At 33.7% G+C, this 23,048-nt stretch overlaps 2 long non-coding RNA genes across 19 annotated transcripts in view; one reads left to right on the top strand and one right to left on the bottom strand.

Annotated features, from left to right (window-relative positions):
- Window positions 1-23,048, top strand: part of LOC144293771 (uncharacterized) — a 583,355-nt gene that overhangs the window by 246,493 nt on the left and 313,814 nt on the right. For 16 of the 17 annotated variants that reach the window (XR_013361068.1, XR_013361104.1, XR_013361085.1 and 13 more), the window contains one exon: window positions 9,146-9,260. This is a non-coding gene — a long non-coding RNA (uncharacterized LOC144293771). Of the gene's footprint in view, window positions 1-9,145; window positions 9,261-18,596; window positions 18,678-23,048 lie in introns of those variants that run through there. The other variant, XR_013361100.1, reaches the window with a different exon arrangement.
- LOC144293818 (uncharacterized) lies at window positions 663-14,360 on the bottom strand. 2 transcript variants are annotated; one of them, XR_013361136.1, is made up of 2 exons: window positions 14,225-14,360; window positions 663-1,027 (listed from the first exon to the last, which is right to left on the bottom strand). It is a non-coding gene; the product is annotated as an uncharacterized LOC144293818 (long non-coding RNA). The 2 variants fall into 2 exon arrangements; XR_013361137.1 differs by lacking the exon at window positions 663-1,027 and adding an exon at window positions 11,330-11,706.

Here is a 23,048-nt window from a genome sequence, read left to right as displayed (position 1 = left end):
TAATTTTAAAGCTCAATTTGCATAGAGGCGTTTGATTATGTTGAAGAATTAACAGGATTCCCTGACTTTGTAATGTTTCCTAGGAAGATAACTCACAATAGTAAAACATCAGAATATTCAACATTTTAGGAGATAAATGAGGGATTTATTATTAAATCAGAAAAGAATTGGCATAAATCTGACTTGAAACAGCTGTTTAGAGGATTAGCATAGAGTGTCTTTTCAAGTCTAAGGGAAAAATTGTTCTTCATTTTTTGTATCAGAAGGGGGCACTAGTGGTCCACTTTTAATAACAGCAAAGCTTTTCTTTTGTTATAAGACATTTGGTAATAAATAAATATCATTTTCTATTTAATGTTGAGGCAATCGTATGAACAGTTAAGACTGTAAATATCTATTGTTAGGTTAAAATTTTAAATAATTAAAAGTTTGTATGCAAATATAGGCTTATCCCTTTTTCTTTTTATCTAAGAATTATGGCACAAAATTAAGAAGTTTTGTTGTAAGAGTACTAATTCTTATTGTTTAATACCTATGCTAATGACTGGAGTGATGGAATAGATTAATTTTACACACACACACACACATACACATTTTCAGTGAACTTTATCTTACTGTCTCACCACTCACCAAACTGGAGCAAATATCCACAATAAGAACACTTTACTGTTTATATAACTTGCCATTTAGTATTTATTTCCAGTATCAATTGTGACTTAAAACAAATTAACATAATTCATTATCTTATGATTTCCAGTTTGATTAAACAAATGGTCCATGCGCATACTTAATGGGATGATTGCACTCTACATCTCTCTAGATCTCCATTAAAAGACAAGCTGCAAACTCAGTGGTTAAGACCACCGGCTGACATCTCTCTGTGTCCAGATCAGATGTTTTGAATAAGTGTGGCTGGACAATGCGATATTCTAAACCCGCAAACTGAGTAATTGAAGAATTTCAGAGATGCAACCAGACATGGGGTAGCTGGCCTCAGTGGAGGTTTAGAAGGCAGCCATTCAAGCACCTAAAGAAAGACAACAGATGAAAGCTGGCAGCCTCTTCATTTACAGACAGTACACTTTTCTGAATTTAGCAAGGCTTCCCCTCCCCCCAGAGCCTTCCATGTAAGTGCGAAGATGTTGAGACATGCATTATGTTTTACATTTTTGGTTAAGTTTTGCAGAAAATCATATGGCTAAGTAGTACTTGTATTCTAATGGAAAAAGGTGTGAGGAAAAGCCCTCCAAAAATGAAATCCACTTGTCAGTTTGAATTTGACATGTTTTATTACATAGTAAAACCTGTCAGCTAAAATTTTAGAGATTTACACCTAAGTTGTGACTGAAAACAGGTAATTGTCCTTTCAAAACAGGTATTTTGAGTACATAAATGGAAAGTTTGGTAGCTGTGTACTGGTAGCATTATCTATTTTGCTTGCAAAATGAATTTTAAAAATTTAAGGATTGTTGCTGGTACTTGAAAAATGCTAAGAATAACTTAAGATAATGAGAACTTAGGAAACCTGCTTTGTAACAACCCTTAACAGATACATATTTGAATACTGTCCAGTCAACTCATTATGCCTTTAGTATGTATCAAACAGTGTACCTTTCCAAGATTTCACAATGCAATTTTAAGTACTTAATGATGCGAAAATTTAAGAATATACATTTCTATTTGATTAGTATTAATAAATAAAAGTTTAAATAAATAAATAAATAAATAAATAAATAAATAAATAAATAAAACTTCATGTCCAGTTGAAAATCTTTTATAAATATTTAAATTTTAATTCAACACAAACATTTTTTTTTCCTTTTAGGAGATTAATTTTTTCCCTTAAAGCTGAAACAATTGCACTGAGTCAGTCTAGAATTATTTTCCAGAAAAAAAAAATGGGTAGGAGGAGAATTACTTTGCAGTATTTCTTTTGGTTCTATAATTTTGGATCTATAATTTTAAAAGGTTGTGTTTCCTTTGCTGTCTTGGATCAAGAATGAGAGAGATAAAGGGAGAGAGACAGAAAGAGAGAGAGGAGGAAGAGAAGGATAGAAGGAAGGAAAGAAAAAAGAGGGCCTATCAGAAGGAAGTAGAGGAGAAAAGAAAGGAGAAAAAGAGAATGTCTTGGAGAAGCATGAACTGACACTGGGAGTTTTTTGGTACTGAGGAACAGGAGGATCCTGGCAGCAGGTTTAAGATAACACATCTCAACTTTCAGAACAACATGATTTAAAGAAACGGTGTGACTCAGAGGATAGTTTTGGCATTGAGTTGGTGAGAAAAGGAAGTTTTGCTTTTGTATTGCTCTTCAAATATAAGAGAAAGTTCTGTTTCTGCCAACATAGATAAAAAAGCTATCCAATTATTACAACGCCAGCTTTCTCTTTACAAATATCAAGTGTAATTAAAGCAAAAAGCTAAATATTATAGAGAAAATAAGATGGAAAATATTGGCTGTTGGAAATTGGCTTGGTATGGGCTTTGTGGATGGATGGCATTTACTAAATTGTACCAACTCTGCTTTACGTTTTTAGACAGCGTGAGAGGCTGAATTATTGATATGCCTGTACTTCGGCATTAGAGGCAGCCACAAAAGGATCTATCATCTGCTCAGATATTTTTCCCACCTGATAATTTTTTGTCAATCTCTTCTACAAACAGTTTGTGAGTAGTCCTGGACTAAAAGCTTCCCTTGTGTGTTGTACTTCTGTCTGTGTTTTTTAAAACCATGATTTCTGATGGGCCTATTCTATAATCTCTGACCTTTGCCTAGAGGCCTAGGACTAATTTGTGTGGTCCTCTTGCTGGTATTTTGCTATTACTCAAGTTTCTTTGCTTTCCTTTAATGCCTACTTAAATATTTTCTCATTTTACCCTTAAGCAAAATGTCAGATTCTTGGCAGACAAAACATTGCATCCTTTGAATAAGAGGAAGGCCATATCCAGTTCAGCACTTCATCTCTCTATTTAGTAATGTATATCCTTTGGGCATTCTGTAGATCCTGAGTGTCCACCTGAAATACTACATTGTTAGCTGACAGCAGCAGAGTGTACATATATATGCTTTTTATTACCTGCATGCATGTATAATTTTTATGCAGATTAGGGCCTGTGAACATTTTTTCTTTTCTATTTTTTTTAATATTTTATTTATTTGAGAGACAGAGAGAGAGCAAGAGAGAGCGAGTGCACAACCAGAGGAAGGGACAGAGGGAGAAGCAGAGTCTCCGCTGAGCAGGGAGCTGGGTGGGGGGGCTTGATCCCAGGACCCTGGGATCATGACCTGAGCCAAAGGCAGACACTTAACCACCTGAGCCACCCAGGTGCTCCCATTTATTTATTATTTTTTTTTCTTTTCTTATACCCTCCTAGATACAGCTTTAAGTGGCTGTTAGGAAAAGAAGTGAAATATGCAACTGCTGAACAAATATGCTAAACCTATTTAGATGTCCTGAATTGAAAAACTGCCTGATGTATATTGAGTAAAAAAAGTCACAGAAGAGTTATGTGTAATATGATTACATAGGTTTAAAATATTTAAATATACTGAAATATCAAGAAGGATATAAAATAAATTGTCAATAATAGTTGTCCCAGATGAGGGGAATTTGGAAGGAAAAACAGAATGATTTAAAATGCATATCTTATTAAAGATAACAACGTAGTGGTAGTGGTTGGGTTTGTCTAGAAGCTGAGAAGTTTTACTCTTTCCATTTCATCTTTATGTGATGGCAAAGAAACTTAAATGGGGTTTAAAAATATTTTATGAAAGTATCTTGTAGAATCAGGAGAGCATAGAACTATTTAGAGGATGAGAAGGAAATTATAGAATCGATTTATTGTGAGCAAGGAGTTGATACTATTGAATCAACTAAATGTAATGTTTCTTTTTTTTCCCCATCACTTGGGATGCTGTCCGCTAAGTAGGCAGTTGGCCACAAATTGATGTTTGGTAATTTTTAGTCAGCTGCAGGGTTGCTGATATTTACAATGGTGAGGCGTTGGGGTGGGGGGGGGGTTGGGAGGAGGTGGATGGGTGGGTTTGATACCAGGAGACTCAATTACAAAATCCTTGGACAAGACCAGAAAAGCAAGTCCTTTGGCATTTTTTGGAAGGGCACCAAGCTAGAAAAATTTGTATTTAAGTAATGGAGATAATTGAAAAAAAAAATAATGTTTTGGTGACTCTGGATGGGAGGGGCTTAATGTATTTTCACCTGAATATAATAAATCAGTTTTGCACACTAGTCAAAAGGAATGGATTTTAAAAAAAAAATTCCCAAAGCTAAAAAGTTTGTGGAATTTCTCTTTTCTCTAAATTCAAAGAACATTTCATAAATTCACTTGCTACTTGAAATTAAAAAAATACATCTAGGGGCTTAAAACATCTTTGATACTTCATTTGAAGTTTAAAATACCTGTCAAAAATAATAAAATTAAACAAAATACCTGTCTAATTTGATAAAGCAGAACCTTTGCTTTCTACCTCCTATATCCTGCCTGTTAGATCCCATTCTCTAGACTCTCAAGTCCACAGAGATCCAGAAAGCCCTGGATCTTGAGGTTAGAAAATGTTTTGGATAACTTGTTTTTGAGAAATTTCCCCTGGCATCCATAGTTTGATAGTCCTGATTGTGCCTGTGCCAGTCCCATGAGCTCAGGCCTTATCCTCAGTCACTACTGAAGAGCACTACATTTTATTCAGCTTTGTCTCCCAAAGATTTGTTGGAAAAATTGAATTCCTTTCCCAATTGCTATAGGCCTGCCTATCTTATCTCCTACATATTCTCAGTCATTACTTCACTTTTTTGGACATTGATTCCATATAGGAGTGATCTTCAGTGGCTATAAATTGAAATTCCTATTGTGACTTCCTCCCCCCAAAATGGAAAATGTATTTCTGAATAATAAAATTTCCCATAATGTAACATATGGTTGTTGAAGTTACTGCTCTGATACACATTTCTCTGTGTAACTGATTGTAAAGGAGCATATTGTTGCTCCTGCAGTTTGGTTTGCATTATATTTCTGAAGATAAGAATTTGTGCATGCTGTTGTCGTTGTTCTTTATGAGGCCAAAAGACCATCCCAGTGAGATTGTGATATCAAATAGATTAAGTGCAATGATATTATTCAAAATGTCATTGTATATATTTTTATTTATGTATTTCTTATTTATAGATCTATGAAGTTTTGCTTATTAATATGTTGAATTCCCAAATTTATCCAGCATTTCTGAGAAATATCCTATAAATACACTCATCTGAAAGCAGATCTAAAGAGCATGTCCATGGAAGTGTAAATGTCAAATGTCCATGGAAATGCAAATAATATATAAAATTGGAACTTTTTCTGTTTCGTTAGTTCTCTGAGACCCCACGACCAAGAACAGAACAGATACTGTATATTCCACATTGGAAGATAAGGTGCCAAATCTTCATGTTGGATGTTCTGTGAGATTGGGATACTTGTCAGCATTAGTATATACTCAGTTCTATGCTGAATAAAAAGTGGTTCAAGAGTGATGAAAATTTCTTTAAGTCCATGAGATTTCTTTGGACAGAGTTGTCAAGGAGGGAATAGGAATGAATAAGAATTAGAAAGGCTTTTACAGATTAATAAGGAAAAAAAATATTACCTATATTACCTATTGGAGAAAGGATGCAGATATGCAGACAATTCAGAGAGGAAAAAACCCAAATGGTCAATAAAAATTATGCGACATTTCCATCTACACTATTAATTGGGTTAATGTAAATTAAAGCAAAAATGAGATATAACTTTTAATTTTTTAGATTGGCATAAAAGGAAATGTCTAAGTACAAATATTGACCAGGATGTGGGGAAGTAATAACCCTGTTGATAGAAGTGTAAATTGGTGTAATCACTTTAGAGGGCAAAAATCAAATTTTTGTAAATGGATATACCATAGGGCCTAGTGATTCCACTTCTGAGTCTATGCACTAGACCTATATTGTCCAATAAGATGCCTTAAGTCACATGTAGCTATGTAAATTTACATTTAAATTAATTAGAATTAAATAAAGTGAAAAATTCAGTTCCCTAGTCACATCAGACACATTTCCAGTGCTCTGTAGCCATAGCACAGGGCATTGCCATCATTGTGGAAAGTCACTATTAGTGCTATCTATAAGAAAATTCTTCCCATGTATGTGCACAAGAAGTATAAAAGTTGCTCATTTCAATGTTATTTTATAATAGCAGTCTATATGTCCATTAGTGGTGAAATGGAAAAATAAATTATGATATATTCACACAATGGACTATTATATAACAGTTAAAAATAAATGAGCTAGCTCTACCTTTAACAACTTTAGTAACTCTATAAAATGTTTTAAGTGAAAAAAGTGACTTTGTGAGTGTCATATAGAGTAGGATCCTATTTACAGAAGTTAAAAAATACGCACAAAATATTACCACAACTCTTGAATGAGTGAGTGAATTGTCTGTGTGTGTGTGTTACCTTTCTCTCTCTCTCTGAAAACATGGATAGGCTGGATTAACACCAGTTACATAATAATGATTTCTTCTGTGGTAGGTGAGAGAGAAGAAAATTATCCTGGAATAATGTGAAATAAGTAATAATGTGAAATAAGTAAACTTATGTGAAAGTTTACTTATTTTATCTGAAGCATGGATGAAATAAATGGTGGAACAATTTATTGAACAATAATTTATTATTATTATTATTTTTTAAATTATTTTTTAAATATTTATTGAACAATAGTTTGTTCTTTTTTGGTAGGAACCAGAGAAATACTTTTTATATTGTCTTTTGTAGCTTTCTGTATTTTAATGTATTTCAAAATGATGGGAAATGATTAGATAATATAATATATCCAAATGAGACATAAAAACTGAAATGTATAGCCATTGTTCATTACTAAAACATAATAGTATTATTAAGATGGAGAATATAACATTATGATTGACCTTGGAATAACATGGGTTTGAGCTGAGCAAGTCCATTTATATATGAGTATTTAAAAAAATAAATATAGTACTATAAATGCATTTTTTCTTCCTTATGTTTTCCTTAATAACATTTTCTCTTCTTTGGCTTACTTTATTGTAAGAATATACTATATAATGTATACAACATACAAATATGTGTTAATTGACTATTTATGTTATCAATACAGCTTTTGGTCAACAGTAGGCTATTAGTAGTTAAGTTTTGGGGGAGTCAAAATTTATACATGGATTTTTTACTTTGTTGCGATTGATGCTCCTAACATCCTGAGGTGTTTAAGAGTTGACTGTAGTCAGGGAAAATAAATTCCCAGTTATATGTAATAATAAAAGATTAGCAAATAATTCCCAAATATATTATTGAGGCACTGGAATGCATATTTTATTAATGTTTTACTTATGCTAACGGTATGCTATTATTCCCTAAGATGTATAACTGATTGACAGTTGGGAGATGATGTAGAAATGTGGTGGATGATGAGTAAAATAAAAATTAGAATGCATAAATTACAAAGTAGATAATAAAAAATCAATTATGGTTCTTCTGTATTACTTACTTTATGCAATATATTCCATAAGAAAAATACCAATTAACCAAAATACTTTGGAGTTTAGGCCAGTATGTCTTTTGACAAATGTGCATGTTGATTTTTTTTGTGTGTGTGTACATTTCTATTTTTTACTATTGTATTTTTCTTTTTTATTGAGATATAATTGACATGTTTTGTTGTGTTAGTTTTAGATGTATATTATGATATGATATATGTACATTTGTGAAATGGTTACCACAATAAGTTTAGTTAACATCCACCAACATATGTAGTTCAAAATTTTTTTCTTGTGATGAGAACCTTTAATATCTACTCTCTTAGCAGCTTTCAAATATGTAATACAATATTGTTAAAATTTCTTTAAGAAATTTTTGTTCTTTTATTGATCTTTATTTTACTCGCAGCTCCCAATATTTGCTAGATACTTTAAGATATTTTTTGAAACAACTTTGTTGAGGGATAATTTATATTAAATTGCATTGATTTCTATTGTACAATTTATGAGTTGTGACAAAAATATTCTCCAGGTAACTTATACCACATATAGGCCTTGACTTTGACCCTTACCTAATATTGCTTACAAAAATTAGCTCGAAATGGACAGAAAGATAAACATCTAGAAGAAACTAGAAAACATCTAGAATAAAGAAGAAAATCTTTGTAACCTGTATGACCCAAAGATTTCCTAGGATGGAAAAAAAATACTATTAAGAAAATCATTCAAAAGTTGAACTTCATAAAATTAAAAACCCTTGCTCTTCAAAAGTTACCATTGAGAAAATGGAAAGGCAATCACAGAGAAAATATTTGCGGTATATATATCTGGCAAAAGACTTATATCCAGAATATACAAAAAGCTCTTACAACTCCTGACTAAAAATGAGCAAAAGATTAAAAAGGACAATTAATGAAGGCACATATTGTCAAGCATATGAAGGGATGCTTAACATCAGACTCAACAGAGAGATGCAAATTAAATCCACAATGAAATACTATTATGTGTCTACTAGAGTGGATAAAGTTAAGTTAAAATTATACAGTGACTTTGGAAGTTTGCAGTTTTTTCTTATAAAATTAAACATACTCTTACCATGTGATCCTAAAATTTTTCTCCTAGGTGTTAATAACAAAAACCTATGTCTACACAAATGCTTGTAGACAAATATTTATAGTAATTCAATCAACAGTAGCCAAAAGCTGAAAACAGCCCAAATGTTCAACAGAATATCTTTTGAGTATAAAGTATTCAGTAACTCCTAGTACTGCCCCTTTCTCCACGTTTTATTATTCTGTGGGCATAGAATCAGATAAAATCATGAATGATTTAACTAGATGTTATTTTATCATTTGTAGATTTTGTTGTTTGATCAGATAGGTAATAAAAAAAAACCCATAACATTACATAAAATTTGAAAGTCTTTACATTTAGAGTGGTAGATATTTAAATATGAATGAAATAACACAATATAAAATCAGCTGATGCAGCAACTTGGTAGATTTTATAAACCTGTATGGATATGTAGGTTAACTTCATTGTGTGATGACTCTAAGGAATATGAGGTAAATAACCTCTTCCCCCCCTTTTTTTAATAACTTAGGTCCATTTATGAACTATAAGAAGGATTCAGTATGTGTCATCATTTTCATAAAAGGAAGGAAATCAGCAAAGTAGCCCAACTCTCTGGGGAAGATGCAATGTCAACAATTAGGAAGGTAAGTCTTCAGATTGTTTGAAATAGCACAAATGTTTCTCTAGTGGGTAAGCATCTGTATGAGTTTCCTACTAATGCTGTGACAAATTTCCGTAAACTTGGTTGTTTAGAATTAAAAAGTATTGTTTTACAGTCCTAGAGGTCAGAAGTGAAAAATGTGTTTCACTAGGCTAAAATCAAGGTGCTGGCAGGATTGGATTCCTTTTGGAAGTCTAGAAGAGAATCTGTTTCCTTATCTTTTCCAGATTCTAGAAGCTGCCAGCATTCTTCCATGGTCCTCTTCCATGTTCAGATCTAGTCATCTAGTCTCTCTTAGCCACTATGTCCATAATCACTGCTCCCTCTCTGACTTTCCTGCTTTATTCTTATAATGACCCTTGTGATTACAGTGGGTCTACCTGAATTGTCCAGGATAATCTCCCTATCTCAGAGCCTTAATTTAATTACACCCGCAAAGTCACTTTTCCACGTAGGAAATGTGTGATATTTATCAGGTCCAGAGATTGGGATATTGACATCTTTGGGGGCCACTGTCCAACCTAATATTGCATCTTCTAACCATGGAAAGACTTACAGTTAAATAGAGAAATTTTCAAGAAAATCAGACCTATAGTATTGAAAGCTTTTTGAGTGTTGAGAAATATGAGCATATTTGGTACTTTAGTTACTTGAAATATTTAAGAGATTTTGGCCTTTTAGACTAGCAAGTCAGTCTTGCACATCCAATTTAAAATGTACCATTGAATAATTGATTTAAGGTTGTGACTTCACATTGAAATCTTACCAATTATAAATAGTATCAGAAAATTTAGGAGAATATAAGGTTAACTCTATAGTAATTTAAAGAATTCCTTATAAACCTGAGAAAATTTATTATTAAAAATTTATTCAGGCAGAGAACTAAAGTACTTAAGGTATAATAATGTATGTTTATGAGTTCAGTTTAGGTGACTAATGAGGTTAAGTTTGTAAATAGGAACACATATTAATTGAATACCTCCTTAAAATGGATCACTAAAATCTGCTAGACAATCATGAGTTTGTAAGTTAGGCTTATAAATTTAAGGAAAAGCTTGGCTTTAAAATATGTAACTTTAGTAATGTATATTTTTTAAAAACAAAGATTCTTAATAATCAGGGTATGTAGTATACACATGTGTATGTGTACATGAAAGCCATCTGAGCATCAAAATGATGTTTTCTCTACCAGTAGGCTGCCACTTTTCATCACATTTTGCACTCTTTTGTTTAGGATTATTTCCAGAGTCACTATGGGGGCTTTGTAGCAAAGTGAGATCCTTATTTTATAGTTATGCAATTAGAACCATTGGCTTTCCAAAAAAAAAAAAAAATTTAAAAAGAAACAGGGGAATGAATTAACCAGAATTATTTGTTCTTGGTAAAAGATTTGTAAAGTATTATTTCCTTGAATAAGAAATAAAATCTCTGTTCATTTAAGATATTACTAGAATTGGGAATAAACTAGAGGATCATATCAGTGACACTACATAAGTTTGCTAGTTTTTGAATGCATACTGAAAAACAAAAGGAAGTTTCCTGAAACTAACATCTGTCTGAAATATTGGGTTAGTGAAGATTTTCTTAAAGTAACACAATAGTAATAGTCATTTGTTGGAAAAGCATACTATTCTGTACAGCTTGTTTAAGTGAAATATAATTATTTACTATGGACTTAATTTTCTGTGATAATTTCATCTTAATTTGTGTCACTACAGTTAAATATTTGCTAGTTGATCCCATAGTAGGTGCTCAACATTATTTTTTTAGATGATCGACATTTTAATATTCTCATTCATTCATTCATTCATTCATTCTTTATTCATTACTGAGCTTCTATTGTGAATCAAATATTTTTGTTGAATGCTGTGAAATAAACATGAAAAAGATAACATCTTTGAATTTTGTGTCTGTGTTTCCACTAAGCACCAGGAAGTAGGGAAAGGAAACCAAATGATACTTGAAAAGAATTACTGAAAAAAACCCATTATACTATGTTGATACCAAGCAATAACAACATCTGCACTTATTTCTATAAATAAGGCTTACAGAAAGATAGTAATTGATTGTTTATTATTTAGTGGATAAAAACAATGATTTTTTTGAAATTGTCTTGGCCAACAATTCTTGTTTGTTCTTCCACTTTAAGTCCATTGTGTAAAACTGCCATATTTGATTTCTTGAAAGTTCCTTTAAAATTTATTTATGCTGAATACTTCTATTATTGCACTTTCCTCTATGTGTCCTCTAACCTGCCATGCCCCCCAGAAAAGTATCAACAAAATAAACCCAAAAAGAGAAGATAGGCAGTAGTTCTTGTCTGGATTAATTTTCCTGTAGGAAATCGTTACCAGGTCATTGTTTTCTGTTTCAGAATTTCTTACAAAGATGCATTCACTGTGTGAAATTGTTGCTTCATGATTTTGAACCTAAGACAAAAAGCAGCTTTCAATTCCTGATTATAGCTTCTCAAAATGTACAGTATAATTAATGTTGAAAGAGCGATTATATTCTAAGTCCTGGTTTCACACCCATTCAAACTTTCTCTTGTTTTTAACTTTGAGAGTTTTAGTCACATTTTCTGAACAAAGGTGAATTTTGTGAGAGACAGTGAGAAATAAAGGGCAGATGTATTATAATTGGTATTAATGCATATGAGAATATTTCACACACACTATACTTATGTTTGAATTTTGAGTAGCTAAAAAAGTCTCACTCTTGATGTTCAATGATTCAGGGAGGCATTCTCTGTTCATTTTATCTAAATAACTTCCCTCTACCCCAACCCTTTTTTCTGTATCAGTGCACACAGGTTACTTCATATATATCATTACACATTATTTGCTTACTTATTTAATCTGGATCCTTGTACTTGGAAGGATCTATATTCTGTTCTGATATGTAACAGACATTCAAAATATACATTTTGAATGAGCAAATGGATGAACAAATAAATCACCCCATTTCTGACTTAAAAAACAGCTGGACACAATGTAAGGCATTTAATCATGGTTTTAAAAAGTTGTTGATCACATATAGGTCGAATATTTTTCTTTTTGTTTGCTTCAAAAAGATGTTTGGAAAAGCTGCTTTTGGAATAGTCTGAAAATTAAATATTTTTAGACTCTAGGTACAGAAAGCTTGCATTTCAAGTCTTGCATATTATTTTCTAATTGTTTTACCCAGTGTTAAGCGGTGTATATTTGTTGCCTAGTTGTGGCCATTTTTTTTGTGTGGTTCTCAGGAAATAGTTTTTTTTTTTTAATTTATTTTTTATTGGTGTTCAATTTACTAACATACAGAATAACCCCCAGTGCCTGTCACCCATTCACTCCCACCCCCCGCCCTCCTCCCCTTCCACCACCCCTAGTTCGCTTCCCAGAGTTAGCAGTCTTTACGTTCTGTCTCCCTTTCTGATATTTCCCACACATTTCTTCCCCCTTCCCTTATATTCCCTTTCACTATTATTTATAGTCCCCAAATGAATGAGAACATATAATGTTTGTCCTTCTCCGACTGGCTTACTTCACTCAGCATAATACTCTGGAAAACTGTGTGGAAGTTCCTCAAACAGTTAAAAATATACCTGCCCTACGACCCAGCAATTGCACTGTTGGGGATTTACCCCAAAGATACAAATGCAATGAAACGCCGGGGCACCTGCACCCCGATGTTTATAGCAGCAATGGCCACGATAGCCAAACTGTGGAAGGAGCCTCGGTGTCCAACGAAAGATGAATGGATAAAGAAGATGTGGTTTATGTATACAATGGAATATTACTCAGCTATTAGAAATGACAAATACCCACCATTTGCTTCAGGAAATAGTTTTAACCAAAGCTATGATTCAAGCTAGGTGTTTGTTGTAAACATGTTTTAACAGGGTATTTGCTCTGGCCATTCGTCCTGTGATATTGAGAGAGCTAGCAGTTGGTCTGTTATTCACTGTTGCTCCTCAACTCCATCACCAGTATGGTACATAATAAGTACTCAACAAATACTTGTTGATTGAATTAAAAGATAATAGTTCCATGGCTGCAAATGAGGCCATGATTAAGACGTGGAAATCAGCACTAGCCAATGTGTTGGAATACTTTTCAGAAAATGGATACTAGATAGGCAAAGTAAGAGTTGAGGATCATATAATTACCAAGGTTAGGGAGAATCAGGAGGCTAAAAGTCCAGGTAGATAAGTGAGAGATGAAAGTCACAGTGACAGTTGTGGTCAAGACGATAAAAGTCTGAATTCCAAGAGGTAGAGAAGTCTGATAGGAACCAGTAAGTAGAGGACAGTACTCTGAAATACCAGAGTACCAATACTAATGATCAACCTTCACACCAGTTACATGCTGAAGACCTGGGTATTGGTTGACAGATACATGTGGATAAAATTAAGGATCTGGGCTAAGGCAGGTAAAAGAATAAGTTCTTGAAGGTAGATTCCAACACAGTGACTGTGTGTTTGCAGAAAGATTCCCAAGGATTGGCTAGGGAAGTTTAGGTAAGATAGAGATGATTATTTCTGACTTTGACACTCTTATATTAATACGTACACTCATATTTTCTCATTTGCTATATACCTTGTAGTGAATAATAGTTAAACATGAGCATAAAACCACTTAGAATTAACAAGAGAATCTCAGATAAAAACAATGCATGTTAGAATGCCTAAATAATTTTCTTAGCCCTTTGAGTACACTGGGGAATGAGAAAAAGAGGATATGAATCACATCATAAGGGAAGTAGAGGCCTTAAAGAAGACGGGCTACTGGTTGCCCAGCTGAGATGGACCATAGTACCAAGAAAACGATGACTGGGGCTGTCACTGGTATTTCCCTGCTCAAATCTGTATCCAGCCACCAAGTCACCTACAGACAATTTTTAAACATTCCTAAGTCTTCCGGAATCTTTCTACCTAAAGGCATTTTTTTTACCTAAGAAACATACCCAGCCTTGGCATTGGGTAGGTTGGAAGCCCGGGGAGGTAGAAGTGAATAGCAGTTCATGGATAAATATCTCATGTTCTCCCTTCGGTGGCACAATTCTGTGGCGTGTTCTACATCGTCTCTGAGGGTACACTGCGGCTTGGTTTCCATGGTAACTGTTCTTCAACACACCCCTCATTGGATTTCTTCCCTTCCGTCTCTCATTCCCTCACTTTTTCACTGTGCTTCCTGGGATTCAATGCCAAAAAGCTTGCATTCCTCCTCTCATCTACTCAGTCTTGGGGGAACTAAAACTGAATAGTAACTATTTAATGGGAAGAACAAAGCAATGTTGAACTGTATCAATATCACGTATATAGTGTATATTCACAGTCTTCTAACTTAATACTACAGTCCTCTAATAACCTAAACTTCTTTTCTTATTGATTATACATTATATCTGAGCATCCTTCCAAATGTTGATATTGTGCATGACTGTTACAGTCATGATCATTGAAGGCATATCAACTCATCAAGTTTTATGTTTGTCTAAATTAGTACATTCAGTGTTAGGAATACTACTTATTTTAAAAGAGCAAACATTGTGCTTCATAATTTAAAGATGATATTTAGGTTTGTAGAATTCAATAAATCTTTATATATATTTCTAAATTGCTAGTAAGAGAGTGACATTTGCTGCTTAAGTTTTATACACCTCTGACTTAATATATAAATATGAAACAATTTGTGACCACACAAATTTTAATCATTGCATATTAATCTTTTATTAAATTGCTTCTGAAATAAACAGTCTCTTAATTAGATTATAAGTCTTGCTGAGATAAACTTTTGAAAAATGAACAAAATATTTTTTAAAATTTCAAAACATGACTAGTGGATTTTCAGTTTCTTAATGTATATTTCATGGTATTCTTGTAATTTCTCTCAGAAGTAATAACATCTAGATTGCTACTATTTTCTTCTTTGAAAATATATATTTTTTTGAAAATATAATGGGGGCAAAAGGTCTTATCTGTGACATGGACAAATTGAAGGTTCTAATAAAAATGAACACATTTCCACAATCTTTGAAGTGTTATAGAAAGTAATATCTAAACTTTTCAAATTCAAAACCTTTTCCAATAAAAAAAGTGATTTTAATCTTTAATTGTTAGGGGAGGGAAGTAAAGCCTACTATAAAAATAGTTAACATTAAAAATACTATTTTTTAACAAGATAACAATACTTTTTAAAAAAATAGTACTTGGCAATAACTTCCAGTGGTCTGGGAAATGTTACTGTAATCTGTTTACTTTAAAATATATAGCAAGTCATAATTATTTGGAAAGATTTAAAAAAGTACAATCTTTCTTCTACCCCACATACTTTGAAATAAAATCTCTGCTTGTGGAGCCCTCATATATGTATGTTAACCATTTTAGGTTAACCACCAGATCTAGCACTGGTATTCAGACCAGCAATTTGTGCCCAATAGAGAACTTTTTGGTTTTTGCTAATATATAAATACTCCTCTTTCCATTTTTCACACATGCCAGTTCCCTGGCCCTAAACATTTAACCAATTCCCTTGGAACATTAATCCACAGTTAAATTGAAAATATCATTAATCACATTTTCCTTTCACCAGTTTCACATTACAGTCATACCAAAGTTGTAATAGTCAATGGATAATAAAGCTCTAAGTTTGAGTACTGTGATCATTCTACTTCCCCAGAGCTTAAGGCAGCTACAGATGTGTTGGAGATATGTTTTAGGGTAATCCTTTGGACTTTTCTGTAAGAAGGAAACATTTTGATTTATCTGAGAGGTTATGATAGTAGGTAAGTAGGGAAGTGAATTTTAAGAAATAAAACATAACACAAATATTCTCTTTGAAAATAGGTATGTAAAAAATAAAAAAAAGGTTGAGATTTGGCAAATAGATTGATAACAGTAAGAGCGGTTTCAGTGGGGTCGGCAGGGCAAGCAAACAGTAAAAAAAAAAAAATCATGGATTAAAGAGTGACTAGGGGATAAAAATCGAAGAAAGCCAAGTATAGACACTTGTTTCAAGAACTTTTCTGAGAAGGTAAGATGAGAGAGGAGGTATCTAGAAGTAGTTGTTGGTTTCAAAATGATTTCTTGTTAGCTTGGGAGATACTTAAATAAATGTGGCAGTGAAGAAATTAAAAGCTCGTACCCTAAAGCCAAACTGCAAGAGTTTGAATCCCCATTCTGCCGTTTACAAGTGCTATGGACACTTATGTCATCGGTTGTCTGCCTTTATTCCCCTCTGGTGTGCATTGAGGCCATGCATTTTCCTGTAAGCGTGATTTTAGTTGCATCCCCCCAATTTTGCTGTCATGTGTTTTTTCATTATTGTGCACTCAAAATGTTTTGGAATTTCCATTAAGATTTCTTCTTGATCCAAAGATTTTTTGGAAGTGTGTTTCTTTATTTCCAAATATTTGGAAAGCTTCCTGGTTTTTAAAATATGTCTTTTTAAAATTAAAAGCAATTTCTCTGAGTGATACTAATACTTTAAAATGTGTTGAGTCATGCTTTCTGGTGCAGCACACAGTCAATTTTGGTAAATGTTCATGATTTGGGATGAATATGTATTCAGTAGTTATAGATTGCATTTAAATTAGGTCCAGTTACTTGTCTTTTGGTGTTTGCTAATGAAAAATTCTCTCACTTTTGTCAGAAAATGTCTTAATTTTCATTGTTGATGGATACTTTTCATGGTGTATAAGATTTTAACATCTTTCAGCATGTTAAAGATCTTCATTGTTTTATGGCTCCCATCATATTATTGGAATGTCAACAGACAAGGTCTTGGATGCTAAAATTCTGGAAGCCCTGGTTGATCTCCAGTGTCTGTGACCAGCTGTAATTTCAGTATTTCCATACCATTATGGGTTTTGTTGGCAGGAGATTTAGTTGGTTGACTATAAGCTGCTCTATCATAACTGCAAGTGGGACTATATCTTTTAAATCACCCTTAATCATCATGTTTATAGTATTCCCTACATGTGTAGGAATTGAAAAGGGAGATAGTAGTTTAGGCAGAGAAACATGATGGAATTGACCGAAGTCAAAGTTTTATGCTGTAATTTCCTGAGTTTTTAATGGCAAATATATACATGCTAGAGGAGGGCTGTATTCAGGGAAATATGGGTTGCCATGTAAGAAATGGTGGATGAAATGTGAGTAATCTAGAGAATATGCTAAAAACATTTAATTTTTGCATGAGAAAAATAATAAATCACAGTAAAACATTCTACCCCTGAAATAAATTTGTGGTTCAAAATAAACTAAATGTGAAATGATTTTAATCACTTGGAGGAGTGCAAGAAAGAAAATTTGTCATTGACGTTAGAAGCATCTCCTTCAAGGTGCCAAGAAGCCTGATATTTCACATAAGAAGAAAATACAATGTTCACATACCATGTGGCCTTATAGTGAGAAAGCTAATGTTAAATATAGTTTATTGGTTTTAGAATTTTATAATCAAACTACAGTCAAAGCATGATCAAAGTCTGTCATGGTTTAAAATTTCGTTTAAGTACGAACAACATGGGCAATGTTAAAGTCAAAACTAAAAGTATAATTTTCAGAAGGAGGAAATAAAGGGAAAATGTGGGGAAGGAAGATACTAACATCCTTATTTTATTTTATCTTATTTTATTTATTTATTTTTTAAAGATTTTACTTATTTATTTATTTGATATATATAGAGAGAGCACGAACGCACAAGCTGGAGGAGTAGCAGGTAGAGGGAGAGGGAGAAGCAGGCTCCCTTCTGAACAGAGAGCCTGATGTGGGGCTTGATTGCAGGACCACGGGATCACAGCCTGGGCCGAAGGCAGAAGCCCACCTGTCTGAGCCACCCAGGTGTCCACATTCTCATTTTACACAGCAAGGAGTCAAATGACACTGGAATTTAAAAAAAGGGTACATGCTTTATTAAACTTACCAAGTTACCTAATAAAAAAAATAAAGCTAGTAATTTGTCTACAAAACATTTCAGGATAAGATGAGGATAAGGTGAGGAAGAGTTACAAGTATGTTCAATCCTTATATTTCGTAGTAGGGGTTTATTAGTTGCTATATAGGAAATTAATAAAATAAGAATGGCATAAACATATTATTTAAAGTCAAACAATGATTTAATCACATGAGGAATTAAAACCAAGAACAGAAGAGGTTAACTCTGCAAGGTGGGTTGGGATGAAGGGGGAATATGTAGCCAAAATACGCTTCTACACATAAATTCTGATTATTTTATTGCCGTGTACACACATCACTGTAGTAACAATGCATCCTAAAGACACCACATCTTTCTGATGTGAGAACTTCAGTAAACCAAGCTAAAAATTTTACCATTTTCAGAGCAAGCTTGATCTAAAGGATGCTGAGATTGGAGCAAAGTAGAGGCTGAAGAAGGACAGGATTCTCTGAGACTCTGTCAGAGGGACCAAATGAGGTAGGAATGAGAACAAGTGAGAGGATAAGAGAATGCTGGCAAGGCAAGAGGATAAACTAACTTGCTTAATAAACACAAAGATTGGGGATCCCTGGGTGGCTCAGCGGTTTGGCGCCTCCCTTTGGCCTAGGGCACGATCCTGGAGTCCTGGGATTGAGTCCCGCATCAGGCTCCCGGCATGGAGCCTGCTTCTCCCTGTCTCCCAGTCTGTCTCTGTGTCTATCCTGAATAAATAAATAAATCTTTAAAAAAAAGTAAACACAAAGATTTAACTCCTTTAGGTTCTAAGACTTTGTTTTTGTGTGAGATTCAGCATAGACTTGAGTTTACAAAGAACTGTTAGTTGTATTTTGAATACATATAAGATTTTGTTTGCCTTTGGCTCAGGGTGTGATCCTGGGGTCCCGGGATTGAGTCTTGCAATCAATGGCGGGGGAGCCTGCCTCTCCCCCTGTGTATGTCTCTACCTCTCTCATGAATAAATAAATACAATCTTAAAAAATAGATTTTATGAAAACACTTTATTTTTTCTTAAGATTTCTCCTTTCATTCACAGTGTCATCATTTTAATCAAGTGATTTTTCTCTTTAAAATCCATTATTCTCTGAACTTTCCTTTCTTTATCAAGTCTATATTGCATTCCTTTGCCAAATGTATCTGTGTAAAATACCTCTTTCATCATAGTAATTCCTTGTTCAGGAATTCAAAATGACTTTCTACTATATAATGCATTCAAAAGCATTACCATATAATTTATTACTATTAATGAATTTCACTGAGACAATAGCTATGAACTGAGGATGTCTTGGACAGTCTAGGTTGGATATATGGTTGCCCTCACTTCTAATCTATGATTATCTTCAAGGACTAGATGTCTTTTTTTCTTTTTACAATGACTTTTCTCCTAGGTTAGAATTCATCCTTTTAATCTTTTCTCCCTCTTTTGAAATCCATCTTGACTTTTAAGCATAAGAAGTCCTCCCTAAAGCTGTCCTATTTGGTTCACACCTCTCTTCTTAAAACTTTCATCTCTGCTGCAACATATAGTACTTCATTAAAGAAGTCTTATATTGCTTTCCCATTGTTTTATAGAAATGATTCCTGCTTTCTCAGGATCATAAAGTCCTTGATAACAAAGGTTGTTAAATTATCAGTCAGGGCCCCAGAAAGAAACAGTCAGCCACCTGTACTAAGATATTTTAAGATATTTTAATGAGGGGGCTCTTTGCAAAGCTATGGACAAGAAACTATGGATGACACTGTATCCTGAGGCTACCAACAAAGGGGTACCGTGTCACATGGCAGGCCTGCTGAGCAAGTAGAGGGAGCTGCTCCCAGAATGCGGACAGGGTTGTGTGACAGCAGCTGTGACTGGCACAGGGATACAGCCACTTGGAGAGACACCAGATTGCTAAGTGCCCTGACCTTTTTCTTCTCTATGACTCCATGATTCTATTTCCTGCCTACCTTCTCCCAGTACTGGTCAGTTCCTACATGGATGGAGCAACTGGCCAACCCTGTAAACCTTGTAAAACAGTGAAATGACTGCTACTCCATAGCCATCAAGTGAACCATCAGAAGTGGTGCTCAGCCATGCTTCTCCCTTCACCTACCAGTTCCTTTCCATTTTGAAAAGGAGTCTTACCATATTTTTCACATCACAAAGCAGAATATAGGACTCAGAACTGACAGATTGTTGATCTGATATCAGTTTTTGACATTTTAATTATATGATTTTTAAACATCAATTGGAATTTTAATTTTGTTAATCCCTTTTCTACAAAAACAAAAAAAAACTGCACAATTTCCTAGCATTCACAATTAATATTTTATTACTGGAGGTAAAAGAAAAAATTCAACTTTAGAGTTATTTATTTCTTGTTTCCTCTTGCTGTTTATTGGTCTATTTGGAAAAAAAGCTGACACATGCTCAGTGTGAACATATACTATCAAGTTTACAAATCACTTTAATATATATCACTTTTTTGCATCCTAGCCCTCCTAACTCATCTGAGTTCACTGTAAACAATTCTCTTTAGCCATATTTAATATCATTTTATTTTTATTTATTTTTAAAATTATTTAAATTCAATTCACCAACATTTAGTGTAACACCCAGTATTTCGTATGATTTAAAATTTTTTTCCTACCCTGATGTAATTTCTGTTGATGATAAGTATGAGACTAATGTCTTGCGGATTTCATTCCCTTCTTCATTAAGCTCTATAGATATTTCTTGGCCTCCAGAAAGGTGTGGAAGCTTTTTGAAAGATGTGTTTGTTTAATGCTTCTCTATACTTTTAATTTGTCTTGCTTTCTCTTGTGTCACTTTTTATTTAGGCATTTTATAGTTAGTACCTGTGAAAGCCAACTTGCTTATATTCTTTCAATGCCAGCCACATTTTATGAAAAATTTTTACTCACAAAGAAGGTTAAAAGCCACGAAGATTTATTCTCTTCTGCTCTCTGCATCATGTACATGAGGTTAGCATGCTGCTTTATCCCAGTCTGAAGTAACAGACTTGATATAGCTTGATGCTTGGTTCATTTTAAATAGATATTCTATTTAATAGCAATGTTGAGAAACTCCTGCCAAGTCTAATAGGCATACATGCTTTCAGGTAAATAGAGCTCATAACTTTACAGCCCAGAACAGCAGGGGTTGAGTCAACTAAATTTTTTATTATAGTCATTTAGAAATTCATTTAAATATTGCTCATCAGCATCTATTGATCGCAACATTTTTCATACAGCCAGAGAGGCTGGTATACATGCAAGCCTAACGTATTAGAGTCTATCAGATTGTTTATGAAAATTTCCTGGTACAATGTGCTGATTTCATTTTATGATTTGTTTTAGGCTGTAGCAGTCCTGAAGCAAATTCCATTTTAACTTAGACTGATGCACCTTGTTTAGTTCTAGTTACTTGGAGTTGATTGGTGTAATGAATTTCTCCCTTATTGATCCACAAGTTAATCCTTTCAAAGTCAATAAGTTTATGTGCATCATAATACAAATGCACATTTCTGTTGTTTCTGGCTCAGTACATTTTTGCAGAAAGAAGTGATTTTGCTGCTTAATGAATGAACATCATTGCTTTGAACTAAGAATGTGGTAAATGTTCATCTTTACTGAGTGAATGAAAAATATTAAACCAGCTTAATCTGGCATGTTTATATTCTGTGACACAAATACGAATTTTAGGATATATCATGTCTTATGTTGCTCAAAACTGTTATATTTTCTATGACTTTTCATGTGAAAGATTGTGGGAATTTTAATGATTGCTATCAGTTGTGAATATTTGGCATGTATACAATTGACATAGTGTTCTCCACCCAGAAAGAAAAGAAGTGTTGGGCTTTAAAACTCTTATGGCCTGTTGTAAACTTCAATGTTTCAAAGAAATATCTTTCAAAGAAAACAGAAATACCTGTTGGACTTTATAGATGTCATTGGATTATAAATGGTATTATTTTAAAAAACAAGCTATGATTAATTTTTGGTCTCTATGAAGAGCAGACCCTCTTCAATCCCTTTATAGTAGCACCGAGATTGAATTTAATTAAAAGACACCAAATTTAGGCCATTAAAAATCCAGAATCATTGGCTTTGCTGTGACATATTTGGCACTATCTCTTCTGTGCTCTGATGTATGTTGAAGATGGTGGAGCATGTAAACTTCATGCCCATCCTAAAGCTTAGGAGTCATACGGATATGACCTCTTTATGGACCTCTTTATGGAGTCATAGGGATAACTAGAAACACCTGCTTCGATGTTACAAGGTTTATCATACTGTATTGTAAGTGACCATTTCCATGTCTATGTATCTTAAGAAACCCCAGCATTTTCAGAGGGATTCCTGGAGAGGATTCATGTGTTTTTTTTTCCCCACCACCTATTCCTGAACTTAGCATGGTGCCTAGCACCTTATAAGCACAGAATAAATCTTTTCTTAATGAGGGCTTATTATAAAGTGCTTGCCATAACTGATGAATGAGAAAAGTTTTAGCAAGGAGTAGAAAAACATACCACTTCCATAATCTAGTTGTTGAGATGGTGAATATGCAAAAAAGGCACACGGCCCTGATGATTACATATGTCCTCTGAGGTTCAGCTGGAGAGAGACTTCACTGTAGGCTGGAAGAGGATTTGCCATGGAGGAAGAATCTGAAATAGATGGTTCAAGAATAGTTTGTATCCACTGTTAGCTCCATGTTGCTTAAACACAGGGATCTCATGATTCTTTGCATTTGTATTCCTCTTGCCTATCACTGTACAAAGTAGATGTTTCAGGAATGTCTGTTGAAAGCCTGTTAGATGAAGACATCAGGAAGCATTTTATAGGTCAGACCA

This window comes from Canis aureus, chromosome 2, assembly GCF_053574225.1.
Source record: "Canis aureus isolate CA01 chromosome 2, VMU_Caureus_v.1.0, whole genome shotgun sequence".
Classification (NCBI taxonomy): domain Eukaryota; kingdom Metazoa; phylum Chordata; class Mammalia; order Carnivora; family Canidae; genus Canis; species Canis aureus.
Note: the sequence above shows the minus strand (reverse complement) of the source record. Positions and strands in the feature narration are given on the sequence as shown.